Source organism: Amphiprion ocellaris, chromosome 1 (assembly GCF_022539595.1).
Source record: "Amphiprion ocellaris isolate individual 3 ecotype Okinawa chromosome 1, ASM2253959v1, whole genome shotgun sequence".
In the NCBI taxonomy this organism is placed as follows: domain Eukaryota; kingdom Metazoa; phylum Chordata; class Actinopteri; family Pomacentridae; genus Amphiprion; species Amphiprion ocellaris.
Genome location: NC_072766.1, coordinates 41,922,624 through 41,944,589, shown reverse-complemented (window position 1 = coordinate 41,944,589; position 21,966 = coordinate 41,922,624). Strand labels below are relative to the sequence as shown.

Sequence of the window (21,966 nt, the reverse complement as noted above, 5' to 3'; positions counted from 1 at the left end):
AAAAAGCATCTGCAAGTCAATAGAAACTTCTCAAATCTTTCCTGCAGCCTGAACTTTTTGCCTGTTTGTCATTTGTACTTCGAGTTTGTTCAAAATATTCAAAATTACATTAATTTAGAGCTAAACTGCAAACTCAACTTGCCTGCAATTCCTGGTGTGATTGCTGGAAATTTCCTGTGATTGCAGCTGTTAATACTTCTAGCACTGAGCGTATGGAAGGAAAAGCAATCAGTCTTGAATTTTTATAATCTTATTGCTTTAGCGCCTCCCCTAACAGCTAAACTGCACAGAACTTGGCAGACTTGTCTTCAGTTTTAGTCCATATACTTAAAATGCAGATCAAATTTGATTCCAATTAGACGAAGAATTCAGTAGAAATAGTGACTTGAATTGATTCCGTTCGCCAGTCCTGACACATGATATGTCCAATCACAGATGTGGAGAATGTTTGGGGTCCTTCAAACATGTTTTGTACCAATTTTGATGAAGATTGGATGAAATATGTTGAAAAGACGATCAAAAATATGTTTAACAATAAAATACAGAATGGTGGAAAAGTTCAATATTTGTCAACAGGCTCTAATGTGACTCATAAAGGTTGATTGTTTTAAAACATGAGATTATGTTTCTACAATGTAATTTATTAGAGGAGGGGAATTAGCAGTGAGCAATTTTTGTTTTGGACTCCCCCTAGTGGCAAAACTGCATGAAACTGACTTTTTTTGACCACGGCTACAAGTTTTGTTAGCCAATCATGAAAAAACAATAAATGACATCTCAAATAAAACATATTTGCAATGTTTGGGGTCCTTCAAACATGTTTTATACCAAGTCTGACTAAGATCGGATGATATATGTTGAAAAGACAAAAGTATGTTTAATGATAAAATACAAAATGGTGGAAAAGTTTAAGATTTATCAACAAGCTTTTTGGCAGCTACAGAGACTCGTACAGCTGGATTGTTTTAAAACATGGGATTCTGTTTCTACAATTTAATATATTAGAGGGTACTCTAGTGCCCCATAGTGGCAGAACTGCATGAAACTGAAATTTCAGCGTTTTAGCATTTTGAATTGATTTAACTACACGCAAGAAAAATCTGTTCGCCAATCTTGACACGTGGTATGTCAAATTAAACATATGGGGAGGCTTTGGGGCCCTTCAAACATGTTTTGTACCAATTTTGATGAAGATCGGATGAAATATGTTGAAAATACGACCAAACTTGTCTTTAACAGTAAAATTCAAAATGGCCAAAAAGTTCAAGATTTATCAATAATCTGTTTGGAAGCTAAAGTGACTCGTGAAGCTTGATTTTTTTTTTAAAACATGGGATTAGATTTCTGTAATTTAATTTATTAGAGGAGGGCAATTAGCAGTGAACATTTTCTGTTTTGTACTCTATCGCCCCCTAGTGGCAAAACTGCATGAAACTGGCATTTTTTGACCATTACTACCAGGGGTTTGGCAGCCAATAATGCAAAAACAATAAATGATATCTCAAAGTAAACATAGATGCAATGTTTGGGGTCCTTCAAACACGTTACATACCAAGTTTGGTGACAACTGAATGAAGTGTAAATAAAAAAATCAAATCTAAGTTATTAAAAATTCAACTTTCTGACGCAGACTATGGCTGTTTGAAACTAGACGTTTGTTTTTGAACCACAAAAACGTATTTGAGAATGCAGTTTAGTTGTATAGGAACATAATTTCATGCAGACAGGTTGTTTCATATAAATGAAAAACCTACAAATACTAATTAATGTCAATAAATGTGACATTTGTGGATATTTTCCAGTATTAAAGGGTGCAGGTCAGTCGTTGTTGGGCCTGTGGTAACTCCATTTAGTTTGATCAGAGTATAATTCTATTCCTGATTCTTCAGTAAATTATTGTTTCAAGCTTTCACTTGCGATCGCTGCAGATTCTCCACCTCGACAGGAAGGCGTTAGCTGCAACTGAGCATCCGTGGCTGCTGACAATCTGATCAACACCAACCCCAAAATAAAAATATCACTTCTTTAATTGAGACATCACATCAGAGCAAGTTTCACACCTTCTTCTTCTTCTTCTCTATGGTTTAACAGCCACAGTAACAGAAGCTTCCAGCACAGTTCGGTTTTCCTCCTGCTGCTCTGAGCTGCACAGCATCGATCAACAGTTTGCTGCCCACCGCCAGTGATCACAAACCGAGAGGAAACACAGCAGAGGAGGTCTGAATTCAATCCCTAGCACTGTAGTGATCCTCCGACCTGAAAACATGCCTCTGAGGGGCTGCTGGGTCTGATTTTCAGCTTTTGTGACCTTCCATTCCACTGCAGTTTACAGATATTTGTTGTTTATGACTGAAGAGATTACATTCCTGCTCCAGACATTTATGATTAACTATTAATTGAATAATTTAAAATAAAACTAAATGAAAATGTTACGATCCAACCTCTAGGGTCAGCTGGATGCTACAAATAACCAGATGTTATCGGTCCAGGTAAAGGAATTTATTGCTCAGTAGCAATTTCAACATAAAAGTGGTCAAACAACAAATGTGCGATGTTTGGAGTCCCTTAAACAAGATGTGCAGCAAATTTGGTGACGAAATATGAAAGAAAAAACACGTAAATGGTAGAAAATGTAAATTGAAAAACGTAATGTATTTTTTTCTAGACTGGGTTGATTGAAAAGTGTGTTTTTCTGTCAGTTTCTGGTCAAACTGTGGCAAAATAGCGTCACGTTTCCCGAGTGGAAGAAGCAGTGTGGAGTGAGGACACAACGAGCCGAAGTGTCGGGACTTTCTGGTGGAAAAACGTCGATTCGTGTTGGTGTCAACGACTAATTTGCTCCCCAGGCGACGGATGGCGGTCAAGGAATCCTTCTGTTAGCGGTTAGCAAGGTCGGTTGCTACAACTGAGGTCTGTATTTACCGAGGGAGCGGTGCATGATGGGAAAACCAGCTCAGATGATGACTGTCCATAGACGGCTCAATAAAGCTCAATAACAGCTTCTCAGCAGGACGACGGCAGACCTGGAGGAAAGCTTTAACAGACTTCATCCACAAACTGCTCCGTTCTGGTTCATGAGGTTTTATTTCTCACCTTAACTGAGTTTCTCTCTGATTTTACGTCCCTGAGCGGCTCGGTTCTGTTTCATATCACATCTGTTGACATAAAACAAGGTTCTGCTGCAGAATCGACAGAGAAAATGGGCAAAAAAAAAGCACAAATCAAGTCCTAATTATGCATCAGAGTCGCTCTAAGTAAGTTAATCTGCAGCAGGTTCATGCTACAAACACGTTTTCACTAAGATCGAAGCAAAACTTGGCCGGTTCTTTGATTTTCTTTAATTAAAAAGGAAAATAAATCACCACGTATACCATATAGACTGAATAGCTGCACTTTAACTGGTAAAATCACACAGGAACGTGTGATAAAAGTAAAGTTAATTATAGAAAACTAGGGTAAAACTGTAAACTGTAATGTCCATAAGTGATGTCTTACAGGTATTTCATGGTAACTTTAATCCTTTTCTACACTAAAGAGATTTTATCATGTGAAGTTAAAGATGTTTTTTTCCTTTTTAATACAAATTATTGTTTTCTTCGGGTGGTAATCTGTAAGTTTTCATCATATTTCTGCATTTCAAAGGTGTCTACTATTCTATATATGATATTTTTACATTTTTATGTTTATTTTACATTAAATTACAATAAGTGAATTAATTTTTAAAAAAAAAACACAAAATACATTTTCACCAGGATCGAAGTAAAAGCCATTGATTATCAGCTGTTTAATTCACTTTCTTCTTGAACTTTTGACGCATTTTACAAAAAATATCTGATTTATAATTTCTTTTTATAATTTGTTTTATTATTATTTATTATTATTGGTTAATATTTTATTTTATATAAAAAATATGTTATAAAATGATATATTATGAATTGATAAATGTATAATTTAATCAAAAATTTTAAAAATATATAAAATATATTTAGAATATAATAATATACTGTAAAATCATATATTATAAAATGTATACATTTGTAATTTGATATAAATTATATAATTTATAATTTATATAAATATGTAATTTATAATTTGTAAAAAATATAATTACAATATAATATAAAATCTCATATTAAAATTTTGTGTGTATATATATATATATATATATATACACACACACACATTATTATTTTTTTTATTTATTTTTATAAATTATTTTTATCTTTTCTTTTAAAATAAATATATTATAAAATGACATATATTATAAAATGTATACATTTGTAATTTGATATACTGTATAATTAATCATTTATTAATTATAATCATTTATAAATATTATATAATTTATATTATCATAATACAATAATATATTATAAAACCCTATATAAAAAATTAGAATATATTATTATTTATTATTTTATTTCTTTTTTATAATGTGTTATTTTATATTTACTTTCTAAATAAAACATATTTTTTTTCATTTTGTGATTTATAATTTATGCTAACTCGTGTTTCAGGTGCTGCAGAAAAATGGCAAACATTTCCATCACAGAATAAAACTGAGGATGTAGTTTAGTTGTATATTAATATATTTTTATTAATTAGGATATGACAGTTTTTATTGATTTGATCTGAGCATGCTACAGCAGCAAAAAAAGAAGGAAAAGGTGTTTTAATTCTGTATTTGAGCTCTAACACAGCATTAATATCCAGTTTTTAATATATTTTCCTGCAGCATGTTGCTGTGTTGTTGTTTACAGTGTAGATGCAGAATTTCCAGTTATTATAATAAATATTTGGTGAGTTTCTGTTGTCTCCTGCAGCAGAGCCGTGAGTCTGAATCCTGATTATTTTGTGCCTTGACGGCGTTAAAAAGGGGCAGATTGTCATGGAAACAGGTCTTTTTTTGTGTACCATGAAAGGAGTTACACAAGGTCAGCGCTTGTGTCGGTGTCGTCCTCAGGGCTGCAGTCAGCTACTCCTGTTAATCCTCATTACCCAGAGTGTGTGAAATCAGCTGACTGACCTCGCAGAGAAACGTCTGGATAGAAAAAAAATACAGAAAAGCGCTTCTGTGCTCCGGGACAGATTATTCCTCTAAATGTAGCAGCAATGACTCCGGCAGAAAATTGCAGAAATATGCAACCACACTAATCGTCAGCTGGGAGAAAACGGCCCACGGCGACAAAACACCAAAATAAGACTCTCATTTACAGCCGCTTTTTAATTAATCTTGTTGCTGCTGCAGCCTGCAGGAGGAGGAGGGCAGAAAATAATAAAATAAAGTCTAAAAAATGAAAAAATAAAAGCGGTGGCAGCAGCAGCGGGAGAGTCCGGGACAGAAGAGACGAGATGGAAGACTCTGAAGTTGTGTTTACTTGTCATCAGAATGTAGGTCAGAGCCCAGCGGAGGATCCCGAGGTTTCCAGCTCCGTTAGCCAGGATTCCTTCATCTCCGCTGATCGATGGGAATCTGCTGAATTCAGATTCATCGATCTGCAGCCGGACAGACGTGAGGAGATTCGATGAGTTTGGCAGCGAATGTGAAGCTTCTGGAGGGAAAAGCAGAAACTCCGGGGACTATTTTCTTTCTCTTCTTATATATTTTATAATGAAGCTGGGAGATGACGACACATTTCTGTGTCAACACATCAGCAAGTGTTTTATCCGGTCTGGAAAAATCCTGTCTGACAGCCGGTTTCCAACACTTAATTAAACGCTGCAGGATAAAAATGGTAGTTTACTGGATTTCATGTTGTCGTGTTGACATAATAATGTTGCATAACATTAAAATTCAGCGTAATTAAAGCTCAGATTTGGGTTTTCCATCTCAAATCACCATCTTCTTCTCCCTGATTAGCTTGAAACTTAATTGTCATAAACTCTGGGTATCTTTCCAAGATAATTTCTCAAAAAACAGTCAAAAAAAGCTTTTTTTTCGCACTGAAATCTGTTTGAATGACAATATCTGAGGAAATATTAAAGATAAAAACCTGAAATATTCATGGTTTATTCTCATGTCATTGATTCAGAACCTGTAATATTGGACAAGAAGATCAACTTATCTGATTATGAATGAACTGATAATGCACAATATTTAAATTATTTGAAAATGGGCACCATGACAAAGATTCCTGTGGTGGTTAATGACTTCCAACCAGAACTTACAGTTTCAAAAAAAATGGAAATTGTTGGGAAAGTGTTTCTAAAAGATGATATTTTTCAGATTTTCTGAAAAATATCCACTGTTGCTCATCTGTAGTAACAATTAGTTGATTGTGGGTGAGTTGAAATATGAAAAAAAATTGATGCAATGATGAAAAGTCCTGTGTTTGAGGTCACATTAAGAAAAATGTTGTTAATGCAGAATATCCGGCTCTGGAATTCACTACCACCCCAACTCAGAAACACAGATTCATTCCCCTTATTTCAAATTCCAACTCAAAACACATCTGTTTAAAACTGCCTGTTCCATCGGATGCCAGTTGCTCTTTCTCTTGTGTTGTTTTTACTGTTTTTTAATGACTGTTTTGTGTATATGTGTATATGTCTGTACGGTGTTCTTGACATATCAAATGGGCACCATGACAAAGACTCCTGTCGTGGCCAATAAGGTCCGACCAGAGCTCACAGTTAGAAAACCAGCTGAAATACTGTCACAAAATTTTCATGAATAAAATATTTATTTTATTTAAGAGCTAAAACTGTTAAATTCAAGTTTAATACTGTAAAATATTTCTAAAATTAGATCCAGTCAGTGACAATTAACAGAAAAAGATGTACTGGTTTTGCAGTTTTACATAGATTTATTAAATAATAATAATTTATTATAATAATAAATTAGTTCTGGTCTTTGGTCATTAACCGCCACAGGAGTCTTGGTGCCTGTTTGATATTTATATAAAAATACCTAATTCCCTTAATTCAGTGTATTTTGTTGGCTGAACTTAATTTAATTAGACGTTTTCAGTATTCTGTCAAAGCCAAACAGCATTTTTCAGAGTGTGCTGGATAAATGAACATGCTCACAATCACAAATGCCTCCACCAGAGTTTGTTTTGTGACCGACTCTGTGGAAAATGCCCTTAAATCGAGCTCTCCGGGGGCTTTTATTGGCTCAGAAAGAGGCTTAGGTGGCGCCTCGGTTTGGCCGCTCTGCCTTTAACATGGCAGCCGTTTTAACGCTCAAACCCCTTTGATTCCGGCTCTCGGCTTTTCTAGACACCAGATTTTGGCGTTGCCACAACACTGACCTACTTGAAGCATCCTTCAGCTTTTTAAAATCCAATTTTCTTCTTTGTGTTTCCATGGACATAAGAAAGCAGCAGCCACATGAATTTGTCAGTATAAAGTCATGACTTTATTCTCAACCAGTTATATTTTCTTATGTTGTAAAGGGATAACGTGGTTTTTAAATTGAATTCTGGAATAAATTAGACCTTAGACCTCGTTAGTTTGTAACAGTAGCATGAAAAAAGGCCAAAAATGTCCTGCTGTGTAATGAAACCGATTAAAATGGGCTAAAAGGTGAAATCAGTTAATAAAAAGACCCGTTTGTATGTTTTAATGCAGCGATGCTATACTGAGCTTTATGTTTTTTCTGTCTGCGCTGTTTAAAGTCGTTTAAAAGATTAATGCTGAGGCATCCAGGAAGCCCCTCGACAGCAGAAACTATGTCAGATTCTGTTCGCTTATTGAAGCTGATGAAAGCTGCTCTCAGGTTTGTTTCTGCCGCTCTTGTTTTTCACGAATTGGAATTTTTGTCAAGTGCGCAATGAGCAGAGTTTCAGGTTGTGTTGATGCTGCTGATAACACCATTCGTACCCTTTGCGGTTCTGCTGGCTCAAATCACATCACAGTCCACAGAAACACACATTTAAATACATTTCCATCGCCGCAGGTTATTGAAATCAACTTTAAAACATGTTTTCCTCGGAGGACGCTGTTGTGTTATAACCCCCTGTGATCCTGTCAGCATTGATTTAGAGGAAAATTGCTTGTGTGGGTACATGGAAACAAACAAACAAAAAAAAGCAAAGTTTTAGGTTAGCATCAAGGAAAAGACTTAACAGCCACAATTTTTTCTTCTTTTGTTTGCATCGAATCAATAAACCAACAAAAAATGTGCAGATTTTGTTTGGCTGTTTCAGCAGTGGCTTTTTGATTATAAATTTAGATCGGTGGTTATTAACGACCACGGAAGTCTTTGTCATGGTGTCCATTGCTAAACCAACACAATGTCTGAGTGAAGCCTTTTCTGGTTGCTGCAGTATTAAAACACAGCAAACAAACCACAGTCTGTCATCTTATTTAACAGTAGGAGCTACTAGAGATAGTTACGATACATTTTCTAACATGCACAACCTTCTTCTTCTGCCTCATAGGTTAATGTGCTCCTAGTCAGTAAATGAATCATGCAATTTTTTGATAAATAAAAAGTACGGATGCATATGTTAAACAACTTTACTAACATTTAGTTAACAGCTTAGCCTACAGAAACACTATCCTGGCAACTTTCGGGTTGTTTTCGACATGTGAGTTCAGGTCGGAGGTCATTAACGTCCACAGAAGTCTTTGTCATGGTGCCCGTTGTTTGCTAAACCAACGCAATGTCTTAGTGAAGCTTTTTCTGGTTGCTGCAATATTAAAACACAGCAAACAAACTGCAGTCTGTCATCTTATTTAACAGTAAGAGCCACTATTGCTAGTCTACGATACATTTTCTAACATGTACGACCATCTTCTTCTTTTATGGCTCTTATCCAGGTTGTTTTCTCCAGACTGGATCCTTAGTTGTGTCGTATCGACTCTCACACTGAAAAAAAAATGCACCTCCCAAAACAAGAAAAAACTTATTTCAAGGAACTTTTACCTTGAAATAAGTGAAAAAATCTGCCAATAGAACAAGTGAAAACTGGCTTGGTAAGATTTCTTGAAATAAGACATAAGGCTGTGTTTTAATACTGCAACAACCAGAAAAGACTTCACTCGGACATTGTGTTGGTTTAGCTCGCAACAGACACCATGACAAAGACTTCTGTGGTAGTTAATGACCTCCAACCAGAGCTCAGGTATTGAAAACAAACCCAGGCCAGGACGGTATTTCTGTATGTTAATGTTAAAATCTTTTATAATATGCACCTTTAGTTGACATTTGTTTATTGATGAAAAAGTTACAGTTTTGATGATATTTGACTACTGTATCGGTCCTAGTATGTGGTTTGACAGGCATTCAGGTGGTTTTTTCAGTCATTTCATGCAGACTGTGGTGACTGGATGGTCTTTTTACCAGCTTGTTATTGCTACAGGCAACATTTATTTTCTTTTTGTCATCAGAACACTGTATTTATTGATTGCTGTCGGGTTGTAAAGACACTTTCAACAAATGGAACATACAGAACACTCCGACTTCAAGGACGGCAGATAAAAGGCAACAGACGTACATCATATATGTGTGAGCGTGGAAAGTGTTTTACAGAATGTACAGAAATAACTCAAAGCTTTTATCGACACGAGAAACCAGAAGCAGAACAAACTGCTAAACCAAACAAACATCCGTCTGTTTAACTAGAGACCGGTTTATTTGGACTTACTAAGAAAAACAGGATAATTAGGAAGTTAATTAATGAGCTTTAGAGGTGGCGATGGCTGTGTTTTGTTACCTGAGGATAGTTGGGCTGTTTCCAGTGTTTATGCAAAGCTACACAATTTAAAAGTTAGTAGTTCACAGATTTTTACTATTTTTCTAAATACGTGAAATATGAAATTATAAAGAAAATGACAGTTTTAGTGGAAAAGAATGTATTAAAAAACTAACATATTTCCAATTTAAGGGAAACTGAAATTGTTGGTGGTTAAGTTCAACTTTATTACAGAAATTATTCTAAGCTTTGCTAGTCTGTCAAAATACAGTTATTTAATTCTTTGATATAAAACACTTGAAACACCTTCACAAAATTTTCAGGAATATTTATTTTTATTTAAGTGATAAAACTGTTAAATTTAAGTTTAATACTGCAAAAATATTTACTATTTGCTTCTATTTAGTGTTTCTAAAATTAGATCCAGTGACAATTAATAGAAAAATATGTACTGGTTTTGTAATTTTACATAGATTATCATTATTATTATTATTATTATCATTATTATTATTATTATTATTATTATTATTATTAATAATAATAATAATAATAATAATAATAATAATAATAATAATAATAATAATAATAATAATAATAATAATAATAATACATTTGCACACATTAAAAAAAAATATATATAAAGAGATAAAACTACAAAATTCAAGTTTAATGCTGTAAAAATATTTCTAAAATTAGATCCAGTCAGTGACAATTAACAGAAAAAGATGTACTGGTTTTGTAGTTTTACATGGATTCATTAATTAACAATAATAATAATAATAAATTTGCATACATAAATGCTGAATTAATGTGTTTCCATCAGTGTATAATATCTATACGCTTTGCTTTTGTCATTACATTTATCATTTATCATTATATCTGTATTTTTATATATAATATGTCACAGTTTTTACTCTTGATATGTAAAAATCCTTCATTAAACAATAAAAAGCCAAAGAAATGCACATGACCTCTTCTAAAATTAGGCTAGAAATTGTGTTTTAATTGATGAAAATTATTCTATTTTATGAGATTGTTCTTTTCCAGTATTTATGGCGTCCTGGCTGCTGGTATATTACTGTGTTTTTTCGGGTAATTCACTAAATATAGCTTCATATCTTCATATTTACCAACCAGACATGACAGAGGTAAAATCCTCTCACCTAAGGAAGCTAAAAGCATCTTTCCGACCGCTGAGCTGCTCTTTAAACGTCCTCCATATACCGGTGTTCATCTTATAATGTGTGTGTTTAGCTTCTGAATGCTCCGTTCAGAGAGGATTCATTATCAGGTAACTCTGAAGAGGAGCTCTCATTCCTCTGCAGCACATTTCCAGATTCGCCCGAGGACTCGGTGAAGCACTTAGAGAGGGATGAGCTGGCTGGTTTGTCAGTGAATTATTCCTACAGCCTGACTGCTCGCTGTAAACAGAAGCTCCTCCAGATTCAGCTGTAAGAGGCCTTTATCGGGTTAAATCCAGAGCGTTCAGCCGCTAGTTTTAAATATGTGCTTCTGGGAGGTCGCTGCTGGTGCTAAAATTAATAATGATTGAGTAATCGCAGCTGACAGATCTGACTCATGGAGTTTTAAAATATTCATGAAGGACACTTGAAGACTGGAAGTGTCAAAGAGATGAGCAGCTCGGTGTGAAAACGTCCGACGGTAAAGGCAGGTCGCTTCTTTTCTTGTCACGTCGGAATAAAAGGATTAAAGTGGAGACTAGTCCGACTCAACGGATGTTGACGGAGGGGATCAACCTGGTGCTGCTGTCAAAACTGACTAAGGTAAACAACAACAACAACCAGAAACCTGCTCTATCATCATGTATCTGCAGCTTCAGAACCACAGTTGTAGGACCCTAGTGTTTGTTGCAACAGCGCCACCTACAAAACTTATGGTTTAAAGGTTTACTCTACCTAAAATACTACTTTCTATCAATGTAAATACGTAAAGGTTTGCTGAACACAAAATACAACTTTCTGTACAAATACTTAGTGTTTTAAAGAGGTATTCTACCCAAAATACTACTTTCTGTCCAAAGACTTATTGTTTTACAGAGGTATTCTACCTCAAATACTCCTTTTTGTCAAGGTAAATATAGACTTAAAGGTTTGCTGAACCCAAAATACTACTTTCTGTGTAAGTGCTTACAGTTGTAAAGGGTTATTCTACCTAGAACACTACATTCTGTCCTAGAACTTACAGTTTTGAACGGATAGTCCATGCAAAATATCACTTCCTGTCCAACTGCTGATAGTGTTAAAGTTGATTCCACCAACTTTGCATTTTCTAACGAAAGACAAAATAATTAGCAAGTTAATTAATGAACTTTAGCGTTGTCGATGGGTGCGTTTTGTTACCTGTGGATAGAGTCAAGATGCTGTTTATGCTAAGTTACACAGTAGTTCACAGATTTTTTTCAAATTTTTAAAAAATACACAAGAAAAACACCATTATTAGTTATCATATTTTAGCTCATATTTGGGCTGTAAATATGACACTACAGTTCAGCTAGCTACACTTCAGCAAACGAGGTGTTTTGGAATTTTCTGTCGTATTGACAACATCTACACCAAAACAATCCCCCATCATTGTTTTGCAGAAACTCAGTCACATTTTCTTTGGTTTCACTCAAGATAATTGGTTTAGAAACACAAACAAACCTCAGCTTTCCCCTCCTATAGCAGAATAATAGTTAGGAGCAGTCAGACCATTCTACACTGAAGCTTGTTAAATTAGACAATATCTCTTCCAACAAGTTCAATCTAAAACCGTGCATCATATTTTAGCTCATATTTTGGCTGTTTATATGACACAAGTTTAGGCATCTACACTTTTGCAAGGTGTTTTAGTATTTACTGTTTGTAACCAAAACAATCCCCCATCATTGTTTTGCAGAGACGCAGTCACAGTTTCTTTGGTTTCACTTAAGATAATTGGTTTAAAAACACAAACAAACCTCAGCTTTTCTCCCGTCACAGCAGAATAATAGTTAGGAGCAGTCAGACCATTCTACACTGAAGCTTGTTAAATGAGACAATATCTCTTCCAACAAGTTCAGTCTAAAACCGTGCATCATATTTTATCTCATATTTTGGCCGTGAATACGACAAGTTTAGACATCTACACTTTTGCAAACATAAGGTGTTTTTAGCATTTACTGTTTCTAGCTAAAACAATCCTCCATCATTGTTTTGCAGAGACACAGTCACGACTTCTTTAGTTTCACTCAAGATAATTGGTTTAAAAACACAGACGAACCTCAGCAGAATAATAGTGAGGTGCAGTCAGACCATTCTACACTAATGACGCTCCATGTAGTCGAGGAACGCGGTGATTTGAATCATCCATTTAAATGAGAGTCCGGTCAATGTTAATCCCACCAGTTTTGTCTTCCTCACGAGTCAGAACTGAAAGGTGGAGGGCTTTTAATGGAAAGCTGGATCACGCTGCATGGAACGAGGATGTAAGGAAGATGTGCATATGGAGAGGTTTTTTGCGTTAGTATACAGCAGTGGGCTGTTAACCTTCACATGAACAGGAGACCCCCATCGTCTCATTACAGATGGAGACCAGATGGACGTGGTTCGCTCTAACACCCCACCGACTCCGCTGACGTACGGAGGAAAAGAAGAAAAAAAAAAGCAGCTCGATATACCTAATTGACAGCGTGGCATCGCGGAGGAGCTTTAGTTTAGGGTGCAGCCGGGTCCCACGTGGAATAACAAACAGCCACTAATCAGAGCCGAGCCGCTCAGCAGTCGCTAGAGGAGGAACAAAACTTCTTGAATGAAAACGGTCGATGTTAATTATCAATAGCTCTCAGGGCAGCATGGAGGGAAGACACCTCGGCTGTTTGAACAACCGAGGAGAAGCTCTGATTATTCCCCCCGTACGCTCAATGAGACATTTTCAGGAAAAAAATCTAAAAAAAGAAAAAGACATGAGTTGGGGATGGAGGGGGCGGCTGCACATCTTCACTTACAAGTCCTTGATGCTGGAGAACAAGCACCGGTGTATAAGTAATGTCAATTTGAACAGAGACGGAATCTCTTTGTGATATGTGGTTGTGATGTTCCCACGCACTCACTACTCTTTGCACAGAAAAAAGAAAAAGAAGGGCCTTTCTTGTGGTGTTCTCCTTCGTCTGCAGTCTGTATTCCCTGTGAGGATGAAGCAGGGAAGCGTTTGTGCTGGTAGGGTTTTACTGGGTGGAAGATAGGGCGAGGAGAGGCAACCTTTATGAAGTACATTTCACGCCTGACGAATACACAATGTGCCTGACGTTAAAAAACATTTAAAATTTCCTGGAATTGGCAGAGATAGGCCTAATAAGAATGAAAGGAGAGGAGAAAAAAGGCAGATAGGCTTAATAAAAAATAAGAAAGTAGGAAATGATTTTTACTTTCAATTTCCTCGCTGCTGCCTCTCACACATTCCTCGTCCATTTGATCTGCTGAAGTTACATCAAACGTGGTGGATTTTCGACAGTGGCAGCACATCGTCAAATGTAAAAGTTGTGAATGTCATACACGTTTACTGTAAAATCAATCCAGTGTTTGGTATGTTGGAAAATAATCTTTTCTTATAGACCGAGCAAAGCCCAGCTGAGTAGAATTAATTCACCGACTGATTCATTGATTGAACTTTACTATTCCAGAGGGACTGCAGCAATGGAACGACATTTACCCAACACAATAAAGACACATTAAATTATAGATATATTATAATTATGTATGTATAACCTTTTTGTTGGTACTAGGGATAAACTAATGGATTGAGTGCCATTAATAATGTAACAGATAGAAAAAATAGGTGTTGTGGCAGGAGAAGAAGATCATGCATATCAGAACCTGTACTGTAGATCAGCTGTAGTACCTCTTTTGTCCACCGGGTGGAGCCTCTTACTGTTTATACTTCATGTTGTAATTAAGGATGTTAGTGATTAATCATTAATTTAATTGCTGTTTATAATTTAAAAGATTAAAAATATATTAACCAGTAGGGCAAAAAAGAAGGTCATGCATCTCGAAAATGTACTGTAGATTAACTGTATGACCTGGTTGTTTCTACTTACTGTTTATTTTGATTATATTTTATGTTGTAATTAGCAATGTTAGTGATTAATCGTTAATTGGTGTTGAATATTTAAAAGATTTAAAATATATTAACTGACAGGGCAAAAAAGAAGGTCATGCATCTCGAAAATGTATTGTAGATTAACTGTAATACCTGGTTGTTCCTCCAGTTTACTGTTTGTCTTGATAATATATCATGTAGTAGTTAACAGTGTCAATCATTAATCATTAATTGTTGTTGATAAATTAACATATTGTAAATACATTTACCAACAGTGCAAAAAGGTAGGTCATGCATGTCAGAAAATGGATTGTGGCTAAGCTGTAGTTCCTGGTTGTTCCAGCAGGTGAAGCCTTTTACTATTTAATATTGTACTGGGCTATGAGAAGTTCCTGTTAGCAAGGGGCACCATGACAAAGACTTCTGTGGCGGTTAATGTGCACCTTAATCTACTAAGACAGTTCTAAGTCTAGATAGGCATGCTAATGTGTCTATTGTCAAAAATATTGACACATTAGCATATGGAACAGTGTTTGAAGGGCTATCGCTGTGTTTTTATGAATCAATTATTGATTGGTGGAGCTGCCAACTGTCAGTTAAGATTATTCAAACTTTGCATCCCTAGTTGGTACAGATGCGTAATTGCCATTTGGTGTCAACGTAATTAAACCAAATTCTGTGTTCATTAACATTTTACACAAACTTGGTGCCTTTGTTGCTTTAGTTGGACTTAAGCCTGTCATTTCTGCTGTGTATTTCAAGTGGTGTTCTCCATTTGTGTTACTGTTTTCAAAATAAGTGACAAGAATCAACAACCGTCTCCAAGAACACTAAAAATGGCAGCTTTTAACAAGCACTTAAATTGTACATCACTTGTCTCGACCCAAAAGTTCAACCAAAATGGTTCCCCCCAATGCTATTCTGCTGGGGCACCATCACTGCATCCTGGGCTTAGCTCCGCCCAATACAGCTGTGGTTGGTTTAAAGAAATACAAACCAGTGTTTTCCTCAACCTGTAAGGAGGTGCAGTCAGACCATTCTGCAGCACTGACACTTGCTCAAACCAAACCACACATAGATCTGAGGATGCACTGAGTTTCGTCAATGGGCTTCACTTTCCTACGACTTCTGTTCACACAAAAAGAGTCGCCACAACACATCATCCACTGATTTCAGCTCTTCAGAGGACATGTGGAAGCAGCCAAGGTTGAGATAATCCAACTAAAGTGGGTCCTCTGTTTACGACGTCTTACGGAGTTTTGTTGTTACATCGAAACTGGTTGCGCTGCATGGAACTAGTTGGAGAACGGAGCGGAAGAATGCATCGTCTTGCAGCGCAGTAAGAAGAAGACAGCTTAGTTTACATTCTCCTGTTGTATGCCACGTACGATATTCACAACTTTTCCGTAGCACTGATTGACATCGTGATACACATCATGTGATTTGCGACTTTCGGCGAAAATCGATTTACATTGCGCCATAGGAACGAAACTCCAACATAGGTCAAGGACCCCCCTGTAGTAACGTAAGATTTAAACATCACTTACTGGTGGATTCCAAGTCCTTGATCTCGACACCTTCACAGACTTCCTGTTACATAGTTCTGGTCTCCAAACCCACAAGAAATCCTGGTGATGCTACTGGAACCAGTTGTCAGAATAAACTGTGGATTGAGACAGAAAGAAGACCAAAGTTAGTGACCAGTTCAAATCAGAGTTGGTTTGTTTCTGAGCAATATTTCATCCAGGTCCAAGTCCTTCCATCTCCCAAGTTCTGGCAAACATTCCAGTTTACTTATCATGTTACTGGTAGACGTTGGCATTTCATTGGACACCATGTAGTTGCAATGAATAAAAAAGTTGAATTAACACCTGCAGCCTGTACCTGCTTTAACACATCTGTTAGTTTGCTCATGCAGCTGAACTTTGCATTCTGCAGTTAAAGTGAAACTACCAGACATTTTATCAGACTGTTTCCATATATTTGATGTCTTGTCCGTTGTCGCTACACATTACTGTCATTTTATCTCCCAGGCCTGATGTTACCCTTCATGAATAATGTTTTTAACGCATGTTAAGGTTGAAATAATCTAGTGTTTCATAGGAAAAATGGCATTATTGTAGAAAAGTCCGAAATATTCATTTTCTGTAGAAGGAAAGTGGTTTTGATTCTCTGTCGTGACCACTCAGATTTATCTGTTGAACCCATTTCAACGTCCACATCCAAATGTTTAACCTGCAGATTTGCAGAGCCTGCAGAACAAGCGTCTATTTCTGCTAAATATCGCCATCGTTTTACCACCAGGCCTCGGTCACCGTGACTTTGAGCTCAGACGACCAAATGCTATTCAGTTCATGCTGGAGTCTGATGGTTGTTTGTGCCAAAGTTAAAGAACTTCCTCCAGATGTTCAGGAGAAAACGTATACGTACCGACAACCTGAGGGGACTTAAAAACAACCACAACCAACCTTTATGTGTAAACTCCCCATTTAAATTCACGTTCTTTCTATAGGAACCATCAAAAGTTGGAAACAGTTTTCTGTAGAAGGAAAGTGGTTTTGAATCGTGACCCCTCAGGTTTATTTGATGAACCAGTTTGGAACCCTTGATCCAAATGTTTAACTTGAAGATTTCTTGAATTAACATCTTGTGACTGTTTTGTTTTAGTTCATTTAGAATTAGCATTTCTTGCTTTCATGGAGGTCAACGTCGGATGCATCTGTTGGAAATTGTATCAGAACAAGTGTCTCTTTATGCTAAATATCGCTGTTGTTTTCTCGGTCACCGTGACTCTGAGCTCAGACAACCAAATTGTACTTCAATTTGTTGTTCATTTCAATGCCTGGTACCAGTAAAGGTACATTACCTGAAGAATACAATGAACACGACAAAAAAAGCACCTGATTCCATAATTCTTTAAGTCCTGTTTGACATGCTGAAGCTTAATCGTGATCCCAGGGTCTATAAGAGACCACTTCATGTCATAAGGAGCAAAATGAGAAACAAAACGACAAAATGACAAAAATGAGCCAAAAAATGACAAAAACGAGACAAAATGACAAAAATGAGACACAAAATGACAAAAATGAGACAATGACAAAAACGAGAGACAACATGACAGAAACGAGACACAAAACAACAAAATGACAGAAATGAGACAGAACAGAATAAAACAAGACAAAAACGAGAAAGAAACTGACAAAAATGAGACACAAAATGACAAAAAACAAGAAAATGACAAAAACAAGACAGAAGATGACAAAAATTAGACACAAAATGACAAAAACAAGAAAACAAAAACAAGACAGAAAATGACAAAAATGAGATACAAAATGACAAAAACAAGACAGAAAACGACAAAAATGAGACACAAAATGACAAAAACAAGACACAAAATGATAAAAATCAGACACAATACAACAAAAACGAGACAAAATGACAAAAATGAGACACAAAATGACAAAAACAAGACATACAATGACAAAAAGGAGACACAAAACGACAAAAATGAGACACAAAATGACAACTACAAGACAAAATGACAAAAAAGACATAAAAATGAGACAAAAAATGACAAAAATGACAAAATGACAAAAACAAGACAGAAAACGACAAAAATGAGACACAAAATGACAAAAATGAGACAATACAGCAAAAACGAGACACAATACAACAAAAATGAGACAAAATGACAAAAATGAAACACAAAATGACAAAAATGAGACAAAATAACAAAAATGAGACAAAAAATGATAAAAATGAGACAAAATGATAAAAATGAGACAAAAAATGACAAAAATGAGACAAAATGATAAAAATGAGACAAAAAAGGACAAAAATGAGACAAACGATAAAAATAGGACAAAAAATGACAAAAACGAGACACAAAATGACAAAAATGAGACAAAATGACAGAAACAAAACACAGAACAACAAAATGACAGAAACGAGCCAGGACAGAATTAAACAAGACAAAAACGAGACAGAAAATAACAAAAATGAGAAAAAATGACAAAAACGAGACACAAAATGGCAAAAATGAGACACACCAGGTATTAAAATGAACAAGAAATTAAAGAAAACAAGGGTGGTCTAGTAATTTTGTCCATGACTGCGTATGTAAACTCCCCGTTTAAATACATTTTCTTACTACAGAAAGCATCAATAGTTCTACACAAACCTGAGATAATTCAGTGTAAATCATCTTCATAGTAGAAAACAGAGCAGGACAACAAATATACGAAAACGATGAGTCACTGAGGAACTCCTCCACATCTCCACATCCACTTTAACTCCACTGGAAACTACTTTATCACATCAGAAACGTTTTTTTCCTTCTCAACATGCAGCCTCTGGTTAATGGAGTCCGTGATCTTCGATGTCACATTTAATCACACCACTGGAAGCTTCAGGAGGAGTTTCTGTCCATCAGGAGTGGCATTAATGAGATTATTTCACCAACAGCGGCTCAGTTGTTGCACCAGCACCTTCAAACCACAAAGAAACGGCCACGTGGTTCCATTTGCACCACTTTATTTCTTGTTTTTTACCATCTAAATTACCGACTTGGCTTGTTATCAACCGGTCTATGTAGAATGTTTTTAATTTTCTGTTTCGGTGTAGAGCGATAATAAAAGAAAAAGCTCTTTAGAATGAGACCTTGAAGGATTCAGAACAGCCTTTAAAACATTTTTTTCTGTTTGTCGAAGCAGCTTTCACATATTTCTATGCCGTATTGTTCCTTTTGTTTGCGCCGAGTCCCGTCCTACAAAACGCTGCAGTGAATATTCGGTGACATTGGCGGCTTTTTCTCCACAGCAGATGTTCTCCTTTATTTCTAAAGTATTTACAACCTCAGCCTCCCTGGCAGCGCTTGGACCATATGGAGAAGCTCCACCAGTCTTTGTGCAACTTTTCTTTGGCTTGATAATGCATCCATGTGTTGGTTTTTAAATAATAAAATACAGATCATCATCCAAATATTCAGTAGAGCTGCTGAGATTGATGCTAAAAATACTTCTACATCAGTATTTGTAGTCTGTTTTTTAACTTCAATTCACTTTAATGGATATTTTTTTGCAAAATTGTTGCATCATGACAGTTGGTTTTGGATCTGACCTTAACATTACACCGCTTCACTATAATTAAATCAACTAAAATGTCATTATTTAAAAGATATTTGCTGTTATTTTAAAATATTTATCATACAGGATTGAAAAATGTTCCATGTTTTGGTAAATTATAGATAATAAATAGTAAAAACACATTAAAAACAAGAGTTCAACAACAATTTAAAAAAAAACAGGTCAAAACTGTAAAAAAAAAAAATTCAGCTAAATATGTAATTATTGCACAGATATTTGCTGTTATTTTTATACTATTTATACCAAGGATTTAAAAATGTTCCATGTTTTGGTGAATCATAGATAATAAATCATAAAATCACATTAAAATTAGAGTTAAACAACAACAACAGTAAAAAAAAAAGGGTCAAAACTGTAAAAAAAAAAAGTCTACATAAACACGTGTATTTATACAAATTAAATTAAATTTACTTTTGCTGTATTTGAATTGGTCAAAAATGTGATCATTTTATAGATATTTGATGTTATTTGAAATATACTATGCATATTGAGGATTGAAAAATGGAAAATAAATAATTTTTAATCCACATATTTTCCCTATTTTGTTACTTTGCAGATAACAACAGCTAAAAATATCACTATAGACCTGATATTTGCTGTTATTAAATATTAAATAAGTTTAATCTTAAATATATTTGTTTATTAATTAAATATGTTGATTCAAAAATGTCCCATGTTGTGGTAAATTATAGATAATAAATAGTAAAATCACATTAAAAACAAGAGTTAAACAACAACAGTAAAAAAAAATAAAAACTTTTATAAAGGTATCTACATAAAGATGTAAATTACACTATTTTTACTGTTTTGTTTTGAATAAGCCAAAAAACAGGATTATTTTACTGACATTTTCTGTTATTTGAACAAAGAATTATGTATATTAAGGATTGAAAAATAGTAAATATATTTTTTTAAGTACTATTTTATATATTTTTCAAGCTCTGTTAAATTACATCTAATATCTCTTAAAATCACAAAGTAAGTATTACTTCGTCGACAGCTAGAAAAAAATAGCCAAAATTGTAAATATAACTATTGATTTACGTGTTTTACATCATGAAAAAAAGGATAAAAATGAAAAGTCCACGTCAAAACACAAATATATTTACTTATATTTTACAGATTTTTTTAAATTACAGATGATGTCGAGTAAAATCACGATAAGAAATATTATTGGTAATAATATTATATTAATATTATTTTACATGGTAACTGCAAAAACAAACAAAAATGTAGATGTAGTGCACATGAAACATCTATGTTTTTTGCAGTAAGTAATTTTCCGTTTGACTAAAATTCAAATTTTTTTTCTTTTGTTTACATTAAATCAAAAAAAAAATTTAGATCTTTGTTATTTCAAAGAAAATGTATGCATATTCAGATACATATACATATATATAATATTAAGTAAAATCACAGAAAAAGTATGAATTTACATGTTGACTGTAAAAACAAACAAGCAACAAGAAAAAAAAAACTGCCAAAACTGTAAATAATGTCCACATGAATAATCAGCATTTTTGCTAGCAGTAATTTTACATTTGGCCATAAAATTACATTATTTTTTAAATTTTAAATGAAAAAAACACTATTTTACAGGTGTTTGCTGTTATTTCTAAGAAAATATATGCATATTCAGGGCTGAAAAATGTTTTTAGAGATTATTTTACAGATTTTTAACCTGTTTTGTTTTTCCTTCCATTTAATATTAAATTTACATGTTTTACACTAAAACAAACAAAAACTGTAAATAATATCCACATAAATAATGTGCATTTTTACAAATAGTAGCTTGTTATTTTATATTATGGAAATTTAACCAGTTTTATGGCATGTAAATCAGCTAAAAATATGATCATTTGCACTTATTTTCACATTTTCTTACAGCTTTTGAACGTTATACTATCCCACTTTTTCTAAACATGTTTTCTGCTGGCATCCTCCCTTTTTAGATTTATATTATAGTGTGTTTTATGCTGAACAGGCGACATTTCTGAGTTCTCTCTCCGTCTTCTTTATATTGCAGTAAAACATGAGCCACAGTTGAGGCAGAAAAATGTCAGAAAGGTGCTTCAGGAAGCTGCCGATGACACAATTTTAAA

General features: G+C 34.7%; 1 protein-coding gene and 1 long non-coding RNA gene across 4 annotated transcripts in view; one reads left to right on the top strand and one right to left on the bottom strand.

Annotated features, from left to right (window-relative positions):
- tspan4a (tetraspanin 4a) overlaps positions 1 to 21,966 on the top strand; it is a 180,056-nt gene that overhangs the window by 42,010 nt on the left and 116,080 nt on the right. The window lies entirely within an intron of this gene.
- LOC111588983 (uncharacterized) overlaps positions 1 to 21,966 on the bottom strand; it is a 136,504-nt gene that overhangs the window by 43,911 nt on the left and 70,627 nt on the right. The window contains exon 3 of the long non-coding RNA XR_008601288.1: positions 16,268 to 16,383. This is a non-coding gene — a long non-coding RNA (uncharacterized LOC111588983). The remainder of the gene's footprint in view (positions 1 to 16,267; positions 16,384 to 21,966) is intronic.